Here is a 22,696-nt window from a genome sequence, read left to right on the forward strand (position 1 = left end):
CCCAAGTACACTATTTACTCTTAAGTCCTTGCCTCAAGTTCTCCTTTTGAGGAATCCAAACTAAGAGAGTGGCTTTTCTGACCTCTGCCACCCCCCTCCCCCCGAGCCCTCCAAAGCTTGTATAAGCTTTTGGTCCCTGTATTAAAATATTTCCTAATCTTCACACTTAAACTGGCTTCTGTTTTCCTGACCCAACCATAATTAATATACTCACACAATATTCTACCATGTAATAGATCATTTTATCTATTACTCTGCAAATGGATATTAAGAGGGGCACCATTATTTTACTTTTGTTATCTTCAGTACTTTGATTACTATAGAAAATATTACTAGTTGTTTTAGCAATAGCATTCTCTCAATCTGCCTTACTAACAAAGCCCAATTTGGGTTAACCTAACAATATAGCTGACTGTAGGCATGCTGACAATCCTGACTCCATCTTTGGCCCTCCATTTTGTTCACGGTAGCTCAGTGATCTCTTTTGGGGCTATGTGTTCCGAGCCCCATGGAGATTAATATACATACCTTAGAAATACTTGCCAAGGCTGGGGTGGGGGGGGGATGTTTTGGCCTCCCGTGAATCTGTTAGAGATAATACAGTCTTTCCCCGTCCCAATGCACAGGTTGTGCCACAAGATCTAATTAAAAGGTAGCTGTCAATTAGGTGCATGTAAGCCCTCTGAGGTGTGTGTGACATCTCAATATAATGCCTTTCTGCTATCCCCTCACTCTGTATAATCTGTGGACTAAGGTACAGATTTTGTGGAGAATAACTATGCAGCTGCTGTGGACTGCCCTCTAGTACCCTTGTCAGTAAGTTACCCTGAATAAAACTCTCTGTAAACTGTATGGAGTAAACTGACTCGGTGTCCAGTCTCAAAGTACCTTCTCATTTTGGGAGAAACTTTACTGTTTCTCCTGCACCTTCTAACATTGATCCAAATTTCAATTTTATAATCTCCCTTGAAGTTAGGAGAGACATAGTTCGAACTAATGCGAAACAGAAGTTCACCCCAGAAAAAGTTTTAGCTTTTTCCTTATTTTTTTTCTCTTCCCACTTGGAACAATGACATGAAATAAACTTTCCATCATACATCCACAAGGGACAGTGAGGACAAAAACCACTGCTTGGGATGCTGATGGTATGATGGAGCTGCTTCAGAAGCCCTAAATATTGGTCTCCTCCCTTCTTGTTATGTGAGAAAGGTGAAGGTCCATTTTGTTAAGCTGCTGTAATGGTTTCTTTTACACTGCTGAGTGCAATCCTCTACCTGATACACTGTCTTTAGATTTTTCACTTGAATCATTTACTTTGACTTGACTCCTGGAAGGAAACTGCCAGGTCAAGAGAAGTATGTACATAGATTTATGATAAAGGATGCTAAATTATCTTACAAAAGGACTAGATCAATCTACATGGCTACCATCATAATTTGACACTATATATTCCTGAAAGAGACTGTACTTGTTTTGTAATTATCTTGCTAAATAAATTCCATTTTCATCACCAATCTAATATACCATTAGTAAGTTCTAAGCTCACAGGCTACATGGAAAGAAAATGCTCTGTGGAATCCTTACTCATAACAATTGTGAGCATTTTGTCCACTCAATAAAGCAGCACATACTATGATAGCACTACAGTGATTTTATCACAGGATGACTATTAAAGACAGCCAGCATGACCTCCTTCAAGGAAAACTTCCCTCACTGCTTCAAATAGACACAGAGATGCAGATCCTTTTGTAGTTCAGAAGCATGATGATTGGGTGTTCACGCCGTTGTGTGACATGTGCCACCCTTAAACCTTGTTGCGACGCAGGCACATTACCCATCTGACGTGAAAAGAAAAAAAAAAGAGAGACACAGAGATGCAAACACAGAACAATGAGACGATTATCGGGAGACCAGTGTGGCCAATGGCTTACTAACAGCTAAAGTATCTGCTTCTAACTGCAAAAGATGAAGGGAAAGGTAAAAAAGTCCCTGCATCACTCCAAATTTAAAGATAACTGTTATGGGTGCCTGATTCAGTCAGAGAAGCCTGTGACTCTTTATCTCAGGGTTGTGAGTTCGGGCCTCATGTTGGTTATAAAGATTACTTAAATAAAACTTAAAATTAATGAAAGAGAACTCTTAAATAACAAGGGACAAAGATGGAGCATTTATATCTTATAGCTCCAGAGATATTAGAGCCCAAAAGAGATACAAAAGAAATCATGGTAAAGAGATCATAGCCATGCACTATGTCTGTGTATGCAAAACTCAGCCTTATCTTACATCTGAGCTCATTCCCCTCCTTTATTGGCAACCGTAAGAGGAAATATCTTTGGCTAAGTGAATCTCCACAACACTGCTTAATGGCAGAGATTCCTGGAATGCGACTCAGTCATTCATTCACTCATCCCCTCATTCACTCATTCACTCACTCATTCTTCCTATATGCCTATTGCCAGCAAATGGTAACCCTCTGGACTCGAGCCTACCAATCTGGGAGGAAAATGACAAATACAGCAATAATGATAACACAAAGGCATTGTAGGTTAAGAACCACAACAGAAATATGCGATGCTATAAGAATTGAGAATAGAAAGAAATTCCTCTAGATGGTATGAAGGTAAATTCCCACAGGAACTGATGGTAGCCCAGCAGAACCTCAAACGGTAGGTAGGAGGTCAAGGGGGCTACTTAGATGAAAAAGCAATAAATGTGATAGAATATGCATAGGGCATATGTTAGGGAACCTTGGATTTTGTCCCAGTTTATCTCTTAGATCTTATGTGTTACTTAAATTTTATGAGCCTTGGTTTGCTTACCTATAAAATAGGAAACAGTATCACCCTTCAGGTTGGTTATCGCATTTATTAAATTAGGTAATACATGTGGAAGTATGTTATAAGTTATAAAGAGATAAGAATATATTTAGTTGTCTACTTTTATGATTGTTTTTATTATTCTTTCATATATAGCAAACAGGACTAAAAAGTTCAAATATGGGAAAGTTTAGGGTGATTGGAACAAGTTTTTCTTTCCAAGTGTATGACATTACAATATGTAACAGATTATTAAACAGTTGTGTATTAACTATTTGTTCTTTGACACATAGTCAAAGACTATGTCTGACTATGTCTGACACACACAGACACACAAACATACCAAGGGTTAGTTCCCTGAAGTCAGATGCTGGATTTTACTATGTTAGTGTTGCATGGTAACTGTTATACCATGTTCAAACAAGTTCTCTCAAGTCAAATCATATATTCTTATGATTTAGGCTGTATTTTTACAATGTTAATTCAAGCATAGTTAACACACTGTACTATATTAGTTTCAGGTGTACAATATAGTGATCCAATAGTTCCATATATTACTCAGTGCTCATCAAGAGAAGTACACTCCTAATCCCTTTCATTTATTTCACCCACCTCCCCTCTGGTAACCATCTATTTGCTCTCTATAGTTAAGAGTCTCTTTTTTGGTTTGTCTCTTTGTTTTCCTTTGTTCATTTGTTTTGTTTCTTAAATTCCACATATGAGTGAAATCATATGGTATGTCTTTCTCTGATTGGTTTATTCCACTTAGCGTTTTATTCTCTAGATCCATCCACACTGTTGCAAATGGCAAGATTTCATTCTTCTTTAGGGCTGAATACTATTCCATTGTGTGGATATATATATATATAAAACTGTATTTAACTTCCATAGCTGACAACTGTAAATAATGTTGCTATAATAAAAATAGGGATGTGTGCATCCCTTTGAATTAGTGTTTTTGTATTCTTTGGGTAGGTACCCAATAGTGCAATTTCTGGGTCATAGTGTAGTCTTATTTTTAATTTTTTTGAGGAACCTCCATACTTTTTTCCACTGTGGCTGCACCACTTTGCATTGCTATCAATAGTGCACGAGGGTTCCTTTTTCCCTACATCCTCACCAACACTTGTTTCTGGAGTTCTTTATTTTAGCCATTTTGACAGATGTAAGGTGATATTTCCTTGTGGTTTTGATTTGCATTTCCTTAATGATGGGTGATCATTTCAACAGATGCAGAAAAAGCATTTGACAAAATACAACATCCAATCATGATTTTTAAAAAAATCCTACCAGTAGATTTAGAGGGAACACACCTCAACATAATAAAGGCCTTAAATGAAAAACCCACAGCTAACATCATACTCAAAGGAGAAAAACTGAGAGCTTTTCTGTAAGGTCAGGGACAAGAGAAGGATGTCTACTCTCACCACTTTTATTTAACACAGCCCTGGAAGTCCTAGCCACAGCAATCAGACAGTGAGAAGGAATTAAAGGCATCCAAATTAGTAAGAAAGAAGTAAAACTTTCATTATTTGCAGATGACATGATACTATATATAAAAAACCTTGAAGACTCCACCAAAATCTGCTAGAAGTGATAAATGAACTCAGTTAAGTCAAAGGATACAAAATTAATGTACAGAAATCCACGGTATTTCTGTGCACTAATAATGAAGACGCAGAAAGAGAAATTAAGAAAACAACCCCATTTACAAGTGAATCAAAACCAAAACAAAACAATAAAATACCCAGTAATAAATTTTATCAAGTAGGTAAAAGACATATACTCTGAAAATTATAAAACACTGATGAAAGAGAGTAAAGAGGATTTTGGCTATATTAAGTAGGATTAAAGGTGTTCCAATTTCATGAGATTGAATTTATAACCAGAAAGGAAATCTAAAGCCTTTAATGTAAAAAAGCAGTTCTGCATCAGAAAGGAAGTTGGTCCCAACCCACATTTTGATTATTTTGGTTCTCACCACACCTAGGTAGGCTTTCTAGCTAGTAAGGATGGGGAAGCTTGGAAAATGAGATATAACTTCCCTGCTGATTGGAAAAGAAAATTATGGGAGTTCATAATGGCAAAAATATCATCAGGTTTTATTTCTTTTTTTGATGCTGATAAGTTTGAATACTCAGGAAGTTGGTTTAAAAATATAGCAGAAAAGACAATTTGTTTCTTTATCTTTGTTTAGTTTGGAATGAGTACAGTCACTAGAGAAACAGCTTAATTTAAAAAGTTATTATTAATGAATGCAGAAATCTGCCCACAGCAAAACTGGCATGAAAATGCTCTAGGAAAGTCAGGATTTCAATGAGGTGTCCAGTGAAATTACTTATATTACTAATTCATGGCAAAAAAGGTGAGTTTAAATTAAATAGAGGTTGATATGATTTAAGTATTAATGTTCCTATTATCTCTAAGTATTTGTATTTAACTGAAACTTATAATTAAATGTTTTATAAATGTGATAGGTCTAGTTAATGCTTGTATTCAGGGAGTTTAATAGTGAGTCCAACTTTTATATAAAAAGCTTTATTATATATAAAAAAAATATGCCCATCTCTTTAATTTAGTTGATCAGTAATCCAGAAATAGACCTAATGGTGCATCTAAGGCCTTAACATTTATGCCAGCACTATAGGTTTAAACTGTAGGTATCAGCACAGGAAATTAACATTTACTATGCAGTGAAGGTGTGCTCAGTGACATGCTAGATGGGACCTTTTCATTGGTGGCTTCACATCATTAAGTAGACATTAGTGTCCTTGCTTTTTTTTTGGAGTCCTCAGAAAATCATAAAGATACCTGGTAGCAAAGCCACGATTCTAGTTCAGCACTGCTAAGCCCACTGTCTTTGGATCAAAACCATGGCTCTCTTCAGGATATAAACATGTACTCAATTCTTATAAATTAGCTTCAAAAACTCAAATCCACCAAATACCCATATCATCAATACTCACAAAGGCTCCTAATAAATGCTTTTCTTTGCCTCTGAAGATTTATTTCTTTTGGTCCTCTACAAAGTGGTGAAAAGGTATATCTTTTTCCTTTGATTTTTATAGATTTTTATTTTTTTTTTAAAAATTGAGAAAGGTAACTTTAAAAAATTATTTTTATGTTTAATGACAAAATTCTACCTCCTCTTTGGCTCCCTCCCCACACACACTCACTGGAGATTAGATCCATATATTTGTTTCCTTTGTCATAAGAAATGAAATATTAATTTGCAAACAATGCTAAGATCCTTCCTAGAACCCTGTCTCCCAAATCAAGAATGCATTATGTCCTAGACTAAGTAACACATCAGGTAGATTCCTGAAAAAGTACTCTCACCAATTTTTCTGCTAAAGCCACTGACTTCTTTTTCTGAAATCACACACATATTTGGTGTAAACTTCCTTTTGAAAAATCCATTCAGGCTTCCTTTTGTCTGATATTTCAAATTTCCTCAGCATGTTCCCATGGCATCCTTTATTCCTTTCCAACACATTCTTCTTCCTCATCAAGCTGGTGTTCTTACCTACTCCTTGTCATGTACACTCACACACTAACCTCAAGCTGCCCATTTCCACTTCAATATTAATCCCCTACAGGGAATGTCCTCTTTACTTTCTTCTGGCAATTCAAATATAATTGCTTCAAGGCTTACTTTCTCCAAAATCCTCTCCTGCTGTAATTCCTCCTTCGTTTACATCTTTCAACAATCACACATATATTCCTCACAGAATTAAAAAGTCCTAGAGTTGTGGGGTAGCTGGGTGGCTCAGCTGGTTAAGTGTCCAACTCTTAATTTTGGCTCAGGTCACAGTCTTACAATTTGGTTCATGGGTTCAAGCCCCTGCACTGTCTGCACGGAGCCTGCATGAGATTCTCTCTCTCCACCCCTCCCCCACATGCGTGGTCTCTCAAAATAAAAATAAATAAAACTTTTTTAAAAAGGCCTAAGATGCCTCAAGGGCAACTATTTACATCTCATCACAATACAGGAGTCATCTTTACAACACTGAAAACTAGCCAAAAAAGAAAAAGGTGGGTGAGAGGGGAGACAGAACGGTTTCCATGGTGAAATTGAAGAGAAGAAATTCATGCTATGAAACAGGAGGTAAAACAAAAATTATTACAAAGAGTATATATGTTCTTTTAATATCAAACTTTTCTGAGGCTCCAAGGAACCTCTTTGTCTAGTTTTCTTTGTCTAGTTTCAGAATAAACTTGTTTATAAAGAGGATATAATTTGACTCTGAGAAAGGTAAGCTGAATTACCATTATTAATTGGCTTAACTCAGGTCAACTAAACAAACATCAAGGATATGTAAAAATTCCTAAAACTTGTGTTATTTCTTTAAATCTTGCTTTCGAGGCACCTGGGTAGCTCAGTTGGTTGAGCATCCCTTCGGCCCACAACATGATCTTGCAGTTTGTGAGTTTGAACCCTGCATCAGGCTCACTGCTATCAGCACAAAGCCTGGTTTGGATCATCTGTCCCCCTCTCTCTGCCCCTTCCCTGCTTGTGCTCTCTCTCTCAAAAATAAAATAAATCTTAGGGAAAAGAAGTAAATCATGCTTTAAATTTAGGATGCTATTGGGGTGCCTGGGTAGCACAGTCAGTTGAGTGTCCAACTTCAGCTCAGATCATGATCTTATAGTTTGCAAGTTCGAGCCCCAAGCTGGGTTTTGTGCTGACAGCTCAAAGCCTGAACCCTGCTTCGGATTCTGTGTCTCCCTCTCTCTCTGTGTATCCCCCCACCCCCACCCCATGTTTGCGTGCTCTCTCAAAAATAAAAATAAACATTAAAAAAAATTTTTTTAAAACAAATATAGGATGCTATTTAAATGCACAAAAGCAATACTATTTAATGTTATAGTCTACTTTTAATCAAGACTTATATTTTGGTAGAAGCATTAAAGAGGAGCATTAAAACCTTGCTAAAAGTTTACTACCTACTTGTAGCCTACCTTAGCTATGTAGCCAAGTCTGTCTGGTTGGACCCTGAGACCAGAGCCTGCCATCCAGTGGCAACAAACTCAAATTACAGGTAAAAAATTTGAAGGAGCATTCTAGAAGGAAATAGAGATTAACTGTCAATATTGAAATTAAGACTAAAATTCTATGAATGACACACAGTTCAGAGTAGTATATGGCAATGTTTTCATTATTGCCCCCCCCCCAGCAGACTTTTTTGGACATTTTCCCCAAATGTTCCCTGCATGAAATTTTATTTTGTTTTTCTAACTTTCCTTCTTTTTATTTTAAACAAGTTTATTGAACTGTGATTTACATTTAATAAAATTCACATTTTTAGGTGTAGAATTCAATGAGTTTTGAAAAATACATATACAGTAACCACCACCACCATTAAAATATAGAATACCTCTACTACCCCCATACAATTCCCTTGTGCCTTTTTGATTTCTGTCCACATAATTCTGCCTTCCTCAGAACCTGCATGAAATTTTAATACCACAGTTATACTGTGTATTTGTTTATGTAGCATACTTATATACGTGTTTTTTGTTGTTTTAATAGAGAGAGAGAGAGAGAGGGAGAAAGAGAGATAGAGAGAATGAATACCAAGCAGGCTCCATGCTCAGGGCAGAGCCCAACATGTGGCTCAATCCCATGACCCTAGGATCACGACCTGAGACGAAATGAAGAGTCAGACACTCAACTGACTGAGCCACCTAGGTGTACTATTCCTGTGTTTTATACAAACAAGAGTCAGTGCAAGGTTTACTATCTTCATGTAATGCAGGGTCGAGAATGACTAAATAAATTTTAAGTTAAAAGTTAAATTAAGGGGCACCTGGGTGGCTCAGTCGGTTAAGCATCTGACTCTTGGTTCCAGCTCAGGTCATCATCTCACGGGTTTGTAAGTTGGAGCCCCAGATCAGGTTCTCTCTCTCTCCCCATCTCTCTGCCTCTCCTGTGCTCTCTCTTTAAATAAATAAATAAATAAATAAATAAATAAATAAATAAATGAACTTAAAAAGAAAGTTAAATTAAATTATTGGTATCAGGAATGGAGTATTCCTGTAACAACAAAAAGCCCTCAAATATAGGGCCTTCACTTATGGTCAGGTAGCAGTCCTGTATGGAAACTCTTAGCGGAGCCTGAATAATGGCAATCTGCTTTGCAGTAGGAAAGCATTTTTTTTGGTTTACTTATTTATTTTAAGAGAGAGACAGAGAAAGAGCGAACATGCATTAGATGGGGAGGTCAGAGAGGTAGAGAGAGAATCCCACGCAGGCTCTGCTCAGTCAGCACACAGCCCAACATGGGCTGTAACCCATGAACAGTGAGATCATGACTGGAGCTAAAACCAAGAGGGATGTTTAACCAACTGAGCCACCCAAGTGCCCCAGGAAAACAGTTTTTAAAAACTGTCACCTGTGACAATTTAGAATACAAATAATTCAGCTGATAAGCTTGTTGCTTTAGGTGAAAAAGGTGAAAAATGGATGCTAAGAGCATCCTTTGACTGCTGTTGGTTGCATCTGACAACTGTACCATGAAAAAGAGGCTTAAAGAAATGGTTAGTTTATATACAGAAATGAAAGGGACTGAGAGTCCAGAAATTCCAAGTCTTGTAGGATTAGAAGAGCCAACTTCTTTACAACCCATACTGTAACAGAAAAATACTGAGAAGACGTTTGAACGATTAAGGTAATTAAATCTTTGTCTCAGGGTAAGGACCAATTTAAAGGTGTGGCTTTATAACCTTTAAAAAAAAAAACCCTGAATGAATTTCATTTTTTAAAAGGCTTTAAGACCTTTTTGAAAAAAAAAAACCCTGAATGAATGAATAAGGTGGTCCCCAAATGGACAACATGGCCCAGGAAAAAGAGAAATGGTGTAGCTCTCCCCCAAGAAGTTCAAGGTACTGAAGATTAAATCTACAAAGAGAAGAAGGATTTCCTTCCCTGCCCATACCTGGTGATGTGATTTGTCTGGCTAACAAATTGTGAGCAGGAGTGATGCACATCAGTTGTGGACTGAAGCTTTAATGGCGACTGCTCCATTAACAGGATGGAATTCTTTTCTTTCTACCACAAAACTGGCAGTGTTCCAGACAGAGACTGTATCATTAGCTTGGGTCTTTGGGTGAAGATGAGTAAGCAAAGCTACAGCCCATCCTTGTTGGCATGTAGCATGAGGGAAAAATAAACTTGTGATTGTCATCTGCTGCTATTCTGGGGTGGTTTGCTACCACAGCATAAATCAAGCACTCTGACAGACTTTTAAAAACATTTCTCAAAACTGCAAAGGAGAAGAGGCCTATCTCATATAAGAGAGGTGGAAATTTACCCTAAACAAAGGTAGTGAACAGTGGGAGAGAAAACCTTGGTGAATTTAAAACTTAGTTATTAAAGTTCTGTTGGGGACTATATTTTGTAAAAGATGATTGATTCCCCTTTTGATTTTTGCCTCCTCACCTCCATTTTTCTACATGGCTGTCTCCCTTAGAGTACCCACCACCCATCCTCACATTTTATTCACAATGGTACTACTCAAAAATACATTCTGTCACTTCCACCAATTAATTCTAAATAAAAAAATTTAATATTTTTGATCATCAATAAAAATCAATCAGATGGGCATAGTTAGGACCTTTGTTTGCAATGAAAGTTTAATTGAAACACCAGCTCAGTCAACTCTGATAGATCACGATACACTTAGCACCGATGGTTACAGAATGTTGTATTGAACTCTTAGTTTAGGTACTCATATAGAAGTGACTGCCTCTAATGATATCCAGTGTGAGTCAATGTCCTTTATTGACAAGGGCAAGGAGGATGGCACAGACTATGGTCAAACAGCCAGCACAGTGCCTGGCACAGAGCATGTGATCAGTAGGTGCCAGGTCTCCTTTCATCCCCAAATCCCTCCATGCCTCTATATTGAAGATAATTGGCTGGCTGATCAGACTTACTGACATTTCAAGGTTTTAAAACAAAAATGGCAGATGATTTCTCAACAGCAAAGCTTTCAGAGCACAGTTTTCTACATCAGGGTGACAAGCATCTCTTACAGGGCTGGCGCCATGGTCTTAAAATGTTTCATGAAAAGAAGGAGAAATTATCAGGAAGAGAACATAGTAACATCCAATAAAGATTAATTTAATTGGCTCTTCTCTCCTCCCATTTGTGAACATCTGGTAATATTCAGGGAAATTCAACAAATGAAATGTCCTATTCCTTTACCTTTGAGATACCTCTGGAATAAAAGGTAACTGTTCCTGAGTAGGAAAATAATGTCTTATATGGTTTAGGTTTTGCTTCCTGCCCTGATATAAAATCAGGGTTGACGTATTAAAAGTCCTAAAGGCCTTCACCCTGGACTTTAGCCCTTTTGCCCAGATGCTCTAACACCCTGCTGCCAAAAATCATTCCTGTATTCTCAAAATTGCAATCTTTCAGGTTAGAGAAAAAAATAGTTTCTTCTTCACATGATATCTAGTTAAAAGTAGAGATCTCTGTTGCCATGGAAATGGGATTTTTCTTGCAGTACTGGTCTTCTGTTGGCAGATAAAGCTAGTACTATAATCAATAAGTAGTACTTCATTTTCCACATCCCTCCTGGGGATGGGATTTTGAGCAAAAGCATATGGTACCATATTTGATGGGCCCTAAATATCCATGGGTAGAAATCTCCCCTGTGAAATACCAGCATGCCCAACAAAATGCCAATCTATGCCTTTATCATGCTCTGCTGAAGAATTCGCTAAAATCAATGCAGAAATATACAGGCTTATCTTTGACTCCTATCAGTTCCCTGTCAATAAGTTTCTTTATTTTTTTGGCCTTATCTAATAAGTCCTTCACTTGTCTGAATTGCTTTTTTTTTTTTTTAAGTGCTTATTTATTATTAAGAGACAGAGAGAGACAGAGCACGAACATGGGAGGGGCAGAGAGAGGAGGAGACACAGAATACGAAGCAGGCTCCAGGCTCTGAGCTGTTAGCACAGAGCCCGATGCGGGACTCAAACTGCGAGATCATGACCTGAGCTGAAGGTGGACACTTAACCTACTGAGCCACCCAGGCGCCCCTAAATTGCTTCTTAATCAAGAACCAACTTGAGTTCGTAATTCCTTAGACCCTGAATTTTGGAATAAGGTTAAGGGACATAAATGAATATCTCTAGAACACTGTGTCTCATATTTGTGTCAAGTAATCTGTTACTATACATCATGAAGTCACTTTATTCCATTATCATTTAAGCTAAAATCTCCAGCTTTTTCTCTTCATCATCTAGTCATCTTGAAGCTCTGTAATTTTCTCTTCTACACAGAGGAACAGCTTGGTAGAGAAGATCACTTAAAGCTTTCCCTAAAATAATGGATGAATGGATGATATCTCCTCTTCCCCTGAGTATATATTAAACAGTCAGCATCCATTCCCTGTAGAATTCCACTTTCAAAATATGGCAATTCAAGCAGGGTCTATATTTACACGTTTACCCTGACAGTAGAAAAGCCATCCTCTATGTGTAAAGGTCATTTCCTTTTCTCTGAAAGCATCAAATGGCTGCCTAACCACTAGATCAAATTAAATGCCATGGTATCATCACAGGTAGACCACCGTGAGACAAGGGCTGTGTACACAGGTATGGGTAGGAAGAGGGAAGGAACCAAGGCAGAGTCAATACTAAGTTTCATGAAACTCATTTCTTCCTTCTGCAGATTACAGTGCTAAACTACATTTCCAAATCTCCCCTGCAGTTAAGTAAGACCAAGTGACTGAGTTCTAGTCAAAAACCTGGAAACTGACCCACCTATCTCTATTTTGTGTGACCTTATATTCTTTCTCACTTCCCTAGCAGGTAGATACAAAGAATCCAATGGAGGGATGCTGAATGTGAGAAGATGACAGAGTTACATTATAGAGAAATTCTAGGTTCCTAAATTACTATATAGAATAGGATGCTTCACCTCACCCTCTGCTAACCTACACTGACCCAGGATGTGAGTGATAAATTTTTAACATGTCAAATCACTGAGACTCTGACTTTTTGTTAAAACAACCATTACCTACCCTGACTAAAACAGAAAGCTAAATGATCCTGAAATGATTCCTTCTGTATGTTCAGCCAACCTTAAAGAGCCAAAAAGTATCTTGAACTAAACTTACACAATTTACATTAGGATTTTGAGGGGACTCTTGGTTATTGATCCTCTGAATTTATGTGCCAAGAAGCAGTGTTAACAGTGCAAACTTAAAACTGATGTCCAAAAACATAATAAAAATTAGTCCTCCCCCCATTTCCCCAAACTCTCCTGTCTATGATAAAAAAGGAATAAAAGAAAAACATCTCTAAAAGCTGGAACTCATAAATGTCATTTCAGGGTAGAGAAAGAGGACAAGGCAAGGAGAAATGACCATCTCTAACATCTAATCTCTTTCAGATTATTTACTCATTATTTATATGAGGAGATTATCCTCCTACTATACCACTTTTCATTTTGCAAATGTGTAGATGCAGACTTCCCTGGGTCAATGAGAAAGGTTTCCAAGAAAATTAAATGTCAAGGCTGCTTGGCTTATTGGTTTTGTTCTATATAAATTCCCTTTTTAATTCAGCTTTGAATAATAACATTCCTCGGTGTCAATGTGACAAACCAGCTTCAATCTTAATGGAGTGTGAGAATCAAGAAAGGGGGTGAGGACTAGCTATGGTTCTCATTTTAGCAGATTAGAAATAGAGAATTAAATCTAAAGACAGCTTTTAATGGCTCCAAGGAAGAAGTGGCACAGGAGCCATCAGAATTCTTTCAAGCCTACAGATTATTTGTTTCTGTCTTCTTCCTTTTCCAGAGATTGGGGCCCTGATAAATATAAAACTTAAAGTAAGCTGTAGCACTCTCCTGAATGAGGGTAGGAAATTGCTGGGAAAGCCATATTGTCTTGTTAGAGCACCGACAAAGCCAAAGCCACTACTTATGCTAATGAGTTGGTGACAGCCCTGGGAGACACAGGCCCAAAGTTCTCCTCCTGACCCTTCAATCCTTCAGTAGCTCATGTGACACTATTCTGTTACAGAATTTCCAACACTGGAGGTGGAAAGTGGTGGTTGATGGTGAAGATCCATTTAGACGTGGATCCAATATTTACTCAAAAAAGATTTTAATCTTGGGGCACCTGGGTGGCTCAGTAGGTTAAACATCCAACTTCAGCTCAGGTCATAATCTCCCAGTTTGTGGGTTTAAGCCCCATGTCGGGTTCTGTGCTGACAGTTCAGAGCCTGGAGCCTGCTTCAAATTCTGTGCCTCCCTGTCTCTCTCTGCTCCTTCCCTACTCACCCTCTTTCTCTCTCAGAAATAAACATTAAAAAAAAAAAGATTTTAATCTTTTTTGACACCCATTTCCCTTTACATACATAAAACTGTAAAACAGAAGACAATAGCCTATGTGCATCTTATTAGTCCAGGCTCTCAGAAATAAAACTTCAGTCTATGTAATTTGCACATGCAGGGCACACATAAGCATGCGATCTCAAAATTCTTTCCCATTAGAATAAAAGTGTTATAACTGTGAAAAGCTTAGAATAAAACATACTGCAATTCTTTCACATCACAACGTGAGACAACAGCCCAGAAAGGTTAACTGACTTGCCCAAGGTCTCATTCTCTGATATAAGCAAGTGACTTGATATGACAGAACATGAACATACACACACTGAGGAGAAATTATATATTAATTTGCATGTTAAACCTTCAGACGTCTGGAAGCAATATGATATTTAAAATACCATATCCTCAAAGTAGGCATCATCCAACAAAATTATTCCTAAAGACTTGAAACCCAGGATTAGAAAAGCTGTTGCCAACACTGTTGCCAAGATTTTATCAAAAGCAAACTTAGATTGGGGAGACTTTTCTCCTTATATGCTATTTCCAGGGATAATTGCACAGATCAATGGAGGACATATTTCTGTTCCTACTCACAAATAGGACAGACTAAGTTTTAAACTAAGTCTTGATTTCTAAGCCTTTTCAGAGTATTAAAAATGACCGAGCACAGTGGTTGATGCTATGCATTTTTAAATGATTTTAGGGGTGCCTGGGTGGCTCAGTTGGTTGAGTGTCTGACTCTTGATTTTGGCCCAGGTCATGATCCCAGGGTTGTGGGATAAGCCCCATGCAGGCTCCACACGGAGTATGGAGCCCGCTTAGGATTCTCTCTCCCCTCTGACCCTCCCCCCTGCTTGTGCATGCTCTAAAATAAAATTAAAAAAAAAAAAAACATTTTATATGACATGGCTTTGCAGACATGGTTCAGACTTAGGACAGTAGGGAATTAATTACAAATTATATTTACAATAGGAAGAGAAGAGTAAGATTAATTACAATGGTTTGGGGGAAGTTAACCAACTCTTTTACCACCAATGTTTTGAAAGTAAGATTCAGAACGAATAGATCACAAGTAGTTACCAACACTGTGAAGCAATCCTTAACAGTTGTTAATGAATACTATTGGCTCTGGCAAAAATATCAAAATCAAAGCCAAAAATGGGTTATTACTCTTGATCTTCCAAAGTGAGAAGGATGGCCACCCTATTCTGGAATACGCACCCTCTGACAGACTGAAAAGGTCCTCAATTCATTTGCTAAACATAATGGAGGCAGCTGCTTATTCCTAGATGGAAGTTTTCCTATAGCTGGAGAAGTCAACACACACTCACGGTTCTGCCTCCTATGCCATGGCCAGGAGTTAGCCTGTAGGATCTTTGGCTCTGCAAATGAAAAGTGAATACACCATGGGTAGAATGTCAAGGAAGAGCTTACCAACTCTCCCTTTCACCTGCTCCACTTCAGGCTCAGGTGGCCACAGGGAGTAGGAATTAGGTTACTGCATACATAAATAGTGCCCAAGCACAGAACACAAGAAGCCTGCATGGCACTGGACACAAAACAGTACACACAAACACCTTTGGTGATAGGCAGAAGTGCAGGTAGGGTAAAGGACAGAGAAGTATAAGAATTCAGTAGAAAGCACAGATATGTCCATTCAATGGGGGAAACAACTGCTTGGAGCTGGGACCCCAAATCAGAAAGTTACTTTTCCAACCAAAAGTAACTTAAAATATCCCGTCCTATTTATTCTTCAGTCAGAGAACTGAAAGAGGACACAAATTAGAGAACAGACAAAGCCAGAGCAACAAAGGCAACCCAAACCTAGGTTAAGTGGTAGAGCAGACAGCTGTAATTCTGAGAAGTTGTGGCAGGAAGCAAACTACCTTACAAATACAGCAATGAAGATCCTATTTTAAGAAACCTTCCAGGAGGCATGAAAGCAGAAACCAGAATGAACTCTACAGACAAGAAAGAAAAACCTTACTGGTTTACTGACTATCGTGTAATCAAGAATATCACGGAAAAGGATTAACAGGAAAAAAGTCAGTGTCTCACTGAATATCCATGTACAAATTAACGATATACATTCATGGTTTGATTAAGAATGTATACAGGGGGATTTTTCAAAGTTCAACCCACAGAGCATGTAACTGGGAAGTGCAGGGGACAATGTAATTAAAAATTTTTAAATGTTAAAGTGCTATCCATAACTAATTTGGCCTTTCTTTTGAGCCATCATCTGCTGTTACAGAGAAAATGTTACACTCTTCGTGCTCTTAACCAATCTCCATTTAACTAACCTGATGAATTAACCAGCACCCTCCATTCCTTCTCCACACCATACTGTTTCCTGTGGTACGCAGAGCACTCACCAGTGACAGGTTTCTATCTGGGATGTCTCCACAGTGTCTGCTTTCAAGAGTCAGTTGTGTCCCCAAATCTGTTTGTCTACCTTATGTGTTATTTTAGTTATTTAATATCATTAAGTATGCTGCAAAATAGGGGGGAAATGACTGTGAAGATAAAGAGTTATCTGTATGAAAACTAAACTGAATGCCTTGAGCAGACTTAAGGTGTTTCCTTTAACAATTACTTCAATTAGGTGTCAGGGCAATTGTAAAAAATTTTTTAAACTATAAAAAAATCTAAGATTCCATACTCAAAATTCTTTGCAAGTGGCTTAAAGAGTTATTGGCCCAGTGAAGAAAATACAATTAGAAACTGTAGACAAAGCATGATAGAAGTACTTTATGCTAGAAATAAGAACTCTAATTAGAAGACCAATATATGAAGAAATGTTGTTGGACCCACATTAAAAGAATGCTGTATGAATGTATATTAACATTAAGTTAAAATAAAATGTTTAAGATATATACAAATGTAATTATCATTCTTCATTTTAACCTTTGTAAAAAATTGGTTCTGATCACATCTGATACAATGCCTTTCACTGTAACTAAATGTCCAATCTGGCTTACACTTTAGCTCAGTATTATAATTTAAACAGCTCCTTTAGAAAATATTCAGATTCCCTGATAGCTTTGCTCTTCCTATACTGGCACTCAGCCCTCCTCAGTGTCTGATGGGAGTTGGGGGTAGTCATCAGGCGTCGTGCCAGTCCTTTCATATGCACTGCCTGGCACCCAGTGATCTGTAGTAACAGTCCCTGTCACCATGTGTCTTTCTGGCCTCTTGATTCTGAAGTACCAGACTGGCCCCTTCTTTTGCCTCCAGTAATACTCCCAGATAGGTCTTGCCAATGCCCCTTTGTTGTTCACCTCTGGCTGGCTACAGACCCCAGAGTGTGCTCCTGTGCCATTTAGCCCCCCGCCCAATGGTCTGCCCCAACATCTGCTGTGATGCTTCTGATTCTGACCTCAGCAACCCTGCTGCACGATAACTGAGCTGCTCCATATCAGTTTGTAGAGCACAAAGCTCCTTTGTGTTCCTTCAGTCCCACTAAGAGCACAGGGGCAGAACCCTGAGTCTGCAGTGCTCCTCTGAAGTCCTGTCTCCCAACACCAAAGTGCAGAACCAACTGGGGAGATGCCCTTTTTGCACACATTTCTGTTTCCCTTCCTCTTTTTATTTTCTTTTCTCCATCTTTACCCTAGCCAGGACAGAGGCAGACATTTATCTTCTCATATCATGTTTTCCTTCTTCCCAATTCCAGTCTCTGTACTATAGAAGAACCTCATGAGCTGGGCCCTCTAGTTTGTCTTCTCTACACCTACGGAGCAGATAAAATAATTTAATGGGCCTTCTCACTCGATGTCTGCTTTAATACCCACTGTCTCACCAGTCTCCTGTGCTAAAGCCATAAACCCACTGTACCTTAAGAATAACATCCTATAATGAGACAGACCTATAGGGAAAGAGGGGAAGATGTATTATTATAATATCTGTGAAGACATACATTTATTTGTTTTTATTTATATATTTACTTACTTATCATTCCCAGAACGAGGATTCAAACATCTCCAACTAATATTTTTGTTATTATTACAAAGTCTTTTCTACTTCTAGCTAAAGATTAAGATTTGCTATTCCTAGAAAGATGTCTGGAGAGGATAGTACAGTGAGGATGCTGATGCAAGAAAGGACAAAACGGAGTCAGGTACACCTCCCACAGAATCATCTTATCAAGATATATTTGGTTTCGGTGCTGTTACACAAAGAGTATCATATCTGGACTTCAGAAGACTTTGTAGAAAGGACAGCTGTATTCAGCACACCTCTAGCTGGGCCCTATGCTTTTGGGATAAGGGAAGAATGTTTTGCTGGCTGAGGCAGACATAAATGCATAAGGCAGTGTTTAAGGGTACAAGAATATTAAAACGTGGGAAGAAAACGTCTTACTGTGAACCTTCAAGCCACCAGACAACAAAAACTGCAAGATGACAATGTTTGACACTACCTAATGACTCTGGTATTCCTAGAATTCCCTTCTTATGGTCTACTAATGCACAGATGTGGCCAGTGATAAGCCTGCACTGGACTCTCAGGCTATTCTCTCTAAAGGGTGATTACCCAGCAGGTCTTTTTAAAGATCCCACTGACATTTAAGCTCAGAGAACTCTCTGAAGAGACTCAGACCTATGCATTTTCCTAGAGAAAAGCAAATTTTAATCTTTCTTATTTTGCTTAGGACTACCAGTCTTGGAAGGAAAAGTTAATCTCTGCCTTCAATACAGTCTGGTTAACTGATCTACAATGGGAAGGAAGGACTGTTTCCATTTAAATTGGAATGAAAAGCTGGTAGTCAAGTGCATGCAGAAACTACTGGACCTTGACTCATCTGACAGATTAACGGCAGCCTGGTAGCAGATCAAGCCAGGTGGGGTTGCCTAGACAGGGTGGGATCTACTAGATGGAGTACTAGGCAAAGAAGATTTGAGGTTTAGAGGCAAAGACTATTGCCACAGGTTCATTGTGTGGGAAGATATCTCTGATGCAATGCTCTGGGCAAAAAGACTTCTGAATATTTAGACTGTTTCAATATTAGCCACGTTCTTATTTTCAGGGTCCAAAGCATAAAAGCTGAAACTTAATTTTGGTCACTGTCGGACTATTTGATAAGAGAACTTCCAAAGAGTGGACTCAGAGCTGCTTTTATGTTGGCTAGCTGGTTAAATCTCTATACGAATGATCAAAATCCGAGATTAATGTGGTGATAATGAACAATCATCCCTCCTCCATTTAACTGAAATTCATGCTTCTGGATTTGGTTTGCTTACAGCTTAATTTTCTTGGAGCAAAATCATTCCTGGAAAATCTTTATATATTCCACTTAAATGTGCCTGAAAGTGTTTCTCTTTGTGCAATGGGGTCTTTCATAAGAAGATAATCTCTGAGCCAAGGCTATGGGACAGGATGGGAAACTTTAGTGATGAAGTGACCCTAAACATTCAGTATTTGGAAAGAATGCAGATTTTATTCTCAAAAAGCATAGATCTAAGGAAGGAAGCTATTAACAGTAGTAAAATTACACACACACACACACACACACACACACAGTTTCCAAATTCAGAGCAATCATAAGGGGCAATATAGCCCAATATCATATCCTCTCTTATGATAAAGAAAAATAAAGAAATCTGGAGTGACAGGACATAGGTAAGGCCACTCAGGCTCTTCTCTTCTGGGATAGGACAACCGAATCACAAATGAAACTCTTCCATACCTTTACTGACACTTGGCACCATCAACTTTCTATGGTTATCTAGCTTTCTGTGTCAATAACTACACTGAAGTTAACTTTTGAGCATACGCTATTAAGCATACACTAAATACATATTTTTTTTATCTGAAAATAACTGGGAAAAAGTCACTAATTCTCTGAATAAACAAATGGAATGCTTTTTGGAACTTTTGTGTTTTTCCCAACAGAACTGTCTATCTACCATACAACATCCTTTATTTCATACAGGATGTTCATAGCACAATCATAGTGAAAGCAATTTTACAAATTTGTGTGTCATACTTGCACAGGGGCCATGCTAATCTTCTCTGTATCGTTCCAATTTTAGTACATGGGCTGCTGAAACAAGGACCATAATGAAAGTAATTAAACAGAATCTATTTCAGGGCTTCATTTTATTTCCTTTGTTAGACAAATGATTCTCTCTGGAATCATCTACTGTGTGCTGATTGTCTAATTCTACCAGATCTTCATTTGTTAATGCTGTATGTGACTCAAGCAGTTTTTCAACATCACTCACAGTGCACAGGGATGGTGATCAGAAGTAGGAAAAATAATATTTAAAAGCAGGACTCTGGAACCAGATTGCCTGGGGCCCAGTCTTAGTTCTACCATTTCTAGGCAACATACCCTTTGGAAAATTACTGAAGTCTCTGTGCCTCAGTTTCCTTAGCTGGAAAATGGAAAAATAGGGATAACTATCTCATACGGTTGCTGTGAAGATTAAATGCAAAGCATTTACAGCAGTGCTTCACACATAATCAACACTAGGCGGGTGTTGACTATCATCATCATCATCATCAAAGTCTGAGCTGTAGAGAATCTTTAGCAGCAAGACTGTACAGGTATGCATAAGTCATGGGAACTTTTGACATCAAAATGGTAAATGAAACATTAAAGTAAGTAAATGAGGAAAGTAATGGTACTCTATCAGGAAATTGTTATAATCTAGCCATTTGTATTTCTTTAAACTCTTAATACTGAGTCCTCATAAACAGGATAATTAGTGATTTATGCTTGGCTCATTTAAGAGTTAGGCTTTTTCAGAAAAAGTTTAACTCTGTGGAGTCCCATCCTAATTGTAACTAAATGGGCATCTACTGAACTAAACTTTATGCTATTTTTCTTCATGCCCCTTGCAGTGCTTCTCAATCTTTTCACAGAAAAACACATAATAGGAGAGTGAACTAATAATATACCACAGCATCCCCTCCCAATCCCATATTCTGAAGTCTTGGGTATAGTGTAAAGTGGCCTCTCTGATCAGGAAATTCCCTTGAAGTCTCCTGTTTCATCTTTAAAAGCACGTACATTTTGCTTAATATTCTATAACACGTACACATCACTTTAATATAAAAATAATTTTAAATTATCACCAATATAACTTGTTTATATTATTTTGCCCTCAACATCCTCAAGTAAAACTGTTAGTCTCTAAAGCATATCATATTTATCTGTTTATCCTATAGCTTTGCTAACTTCTTTCATGAATCTAGTAAGTGTAGACAAATGACAACCATGGAGGCACAGATTAATGGAAAGCCAGCTATCACCATCACTATCTATCTCGTGGTGAATTATCTAAATGTCAGAAGAAAGTGTGAACCAAGGACCTCACGCTCCCAAATGAGTAAGTAAAATAATGAAAAAGACCAACTCACCTCACAGAGCTGCCTCTCGCCAATAACACCCATGGTTTTAGTTGCCTAATCTTCATCACATGTAAATGTTAGGAACAGGGGCTAGGGTGATAATGAGGTTTAACTGTTGTCTACAAGTAGACAAATCAGTATGAAGATTAATGAGCCCCATAAGGTATAGATAATGCATTTGACCAAAACCAAAATCACCACAATTATGCACCAATACCTGTATTTTAGAATGTGTCTACTATTGGAAATAGGTATTAATGAACATATATGTCAATCATGTTTTGGGGACAACTCTCTTTCTCGACAAAAATTCATCGGTATATCTTAACAGACTTTAATCTTTTAAAACCTGATTTTCATATTTTGACCTTTTTTTTTTTTTGAGGAAGTAAAATGATATTTAGCTGCATGTATACCAACGATACCTATTTATGTGCTTTGATGACAGTTTTACAATGTTAATGTGTATCTGAATACTGGATATATTTTGAACTAAATATGTTTACAATTAAAACTTTGGTACTCCATTTGGAGTAGTTTTGGTTTAACTATATTTTAAATCATCTGTGATCTTTCCTCTCTTCATTTATACCTTAGTTAATTGAGAGCTTGTAGATCCTAGAGTCTATAGTAGGGTTTTCAACAGGAAGCATATTAGAAACTTTCAATTTGTTTTTGTAACTAAGCAGAAATGGAATGGCAGTCTTACGCACTTGGGCAGCTTTGACTGTCTTTTATACAACATAGTTCTGTGTATGCATAGGTAGACAGTGTAAATAAGTTTTTCTATTGCAGTCATAAATGAAACTAAAATGCTTAGTTTGAATTTTTTTTCTTTTTAGTTTGGAATTCTTTAAAAAAAATTTTTTAATGTTATTTTTGAGAAAAAGCAGGAGTCAGGGAGGGGCAAAGAGAGAGGGAGACACAGAATCTGAAAAAGGCTCAAGGCTTAGAGCTGTCAGCACAGAGCCCAATGTGGGGGTTGAACTCACAAACTGGGAGACCATGACCTGAGCCAAAGTTGGACGCTTAACCAACTGAGCCACCCAGGTGTCCCTCTGTTTGGAATTCTTAAAGAAGAAAATTTCCCAGGAAAGACACATGCTCCTATTCTTTTTAAGTAGATGGAGAAATAACATTGAGTTCTCTCTCTTCATGAAATTTTTTG

The 22,696-nt window shown here is 37.8% G+C and overlaps 1 protein-coding gene and 2 non-coding genes across 6 annotated transcripts in view; 1 reads left to right on the forward strand and 2 right to left on the reverse strand.

Annotated features, from left to right (window-relative positions):
• TMEM108 (transmembrane protein 108) overlaps positions 1–22,696 on the reverse strand; it is a 364,038-nt gene that overhangs the window by 195,226 nt on the left and 146,116 nt on the right. The gene's annotated exons all lie outside the window — the stretch shown is intronic.
• LOC120239551 lies at positions 1,741–1,844 on the forward strand. Its single transcript, XR_005530457.1, has one exon. It is a non-coding gene; the product is annotated as a small nucleolar RNA U13 (small nucleolar RNA).
• On the reverse strand, positions 20,122–20,229 carry LOC120239549. Its single transcript, XR_005530455.1, has one exon. It is a non-coding gene; the product is annotated as a U6 spliceosomal RNA (small nuclear RNA).

This window comes from Hyaena hyaena, unplaced genomic scaffold, assembly GCF_003009895.1.
Source record: "Hyaena hyaena isolate Hyena2069 unplaced genomic scaffold, ASM300989v1 scaffold_234, whole genome shotgun sequence".
In the NCBI taxonomy this organism is placed as follows: Eukaryota; Metazoa; Chordata; class Mammalia; order Carnivora; family Hyaenidae; genus Hyaena; species Hyaena hyaena.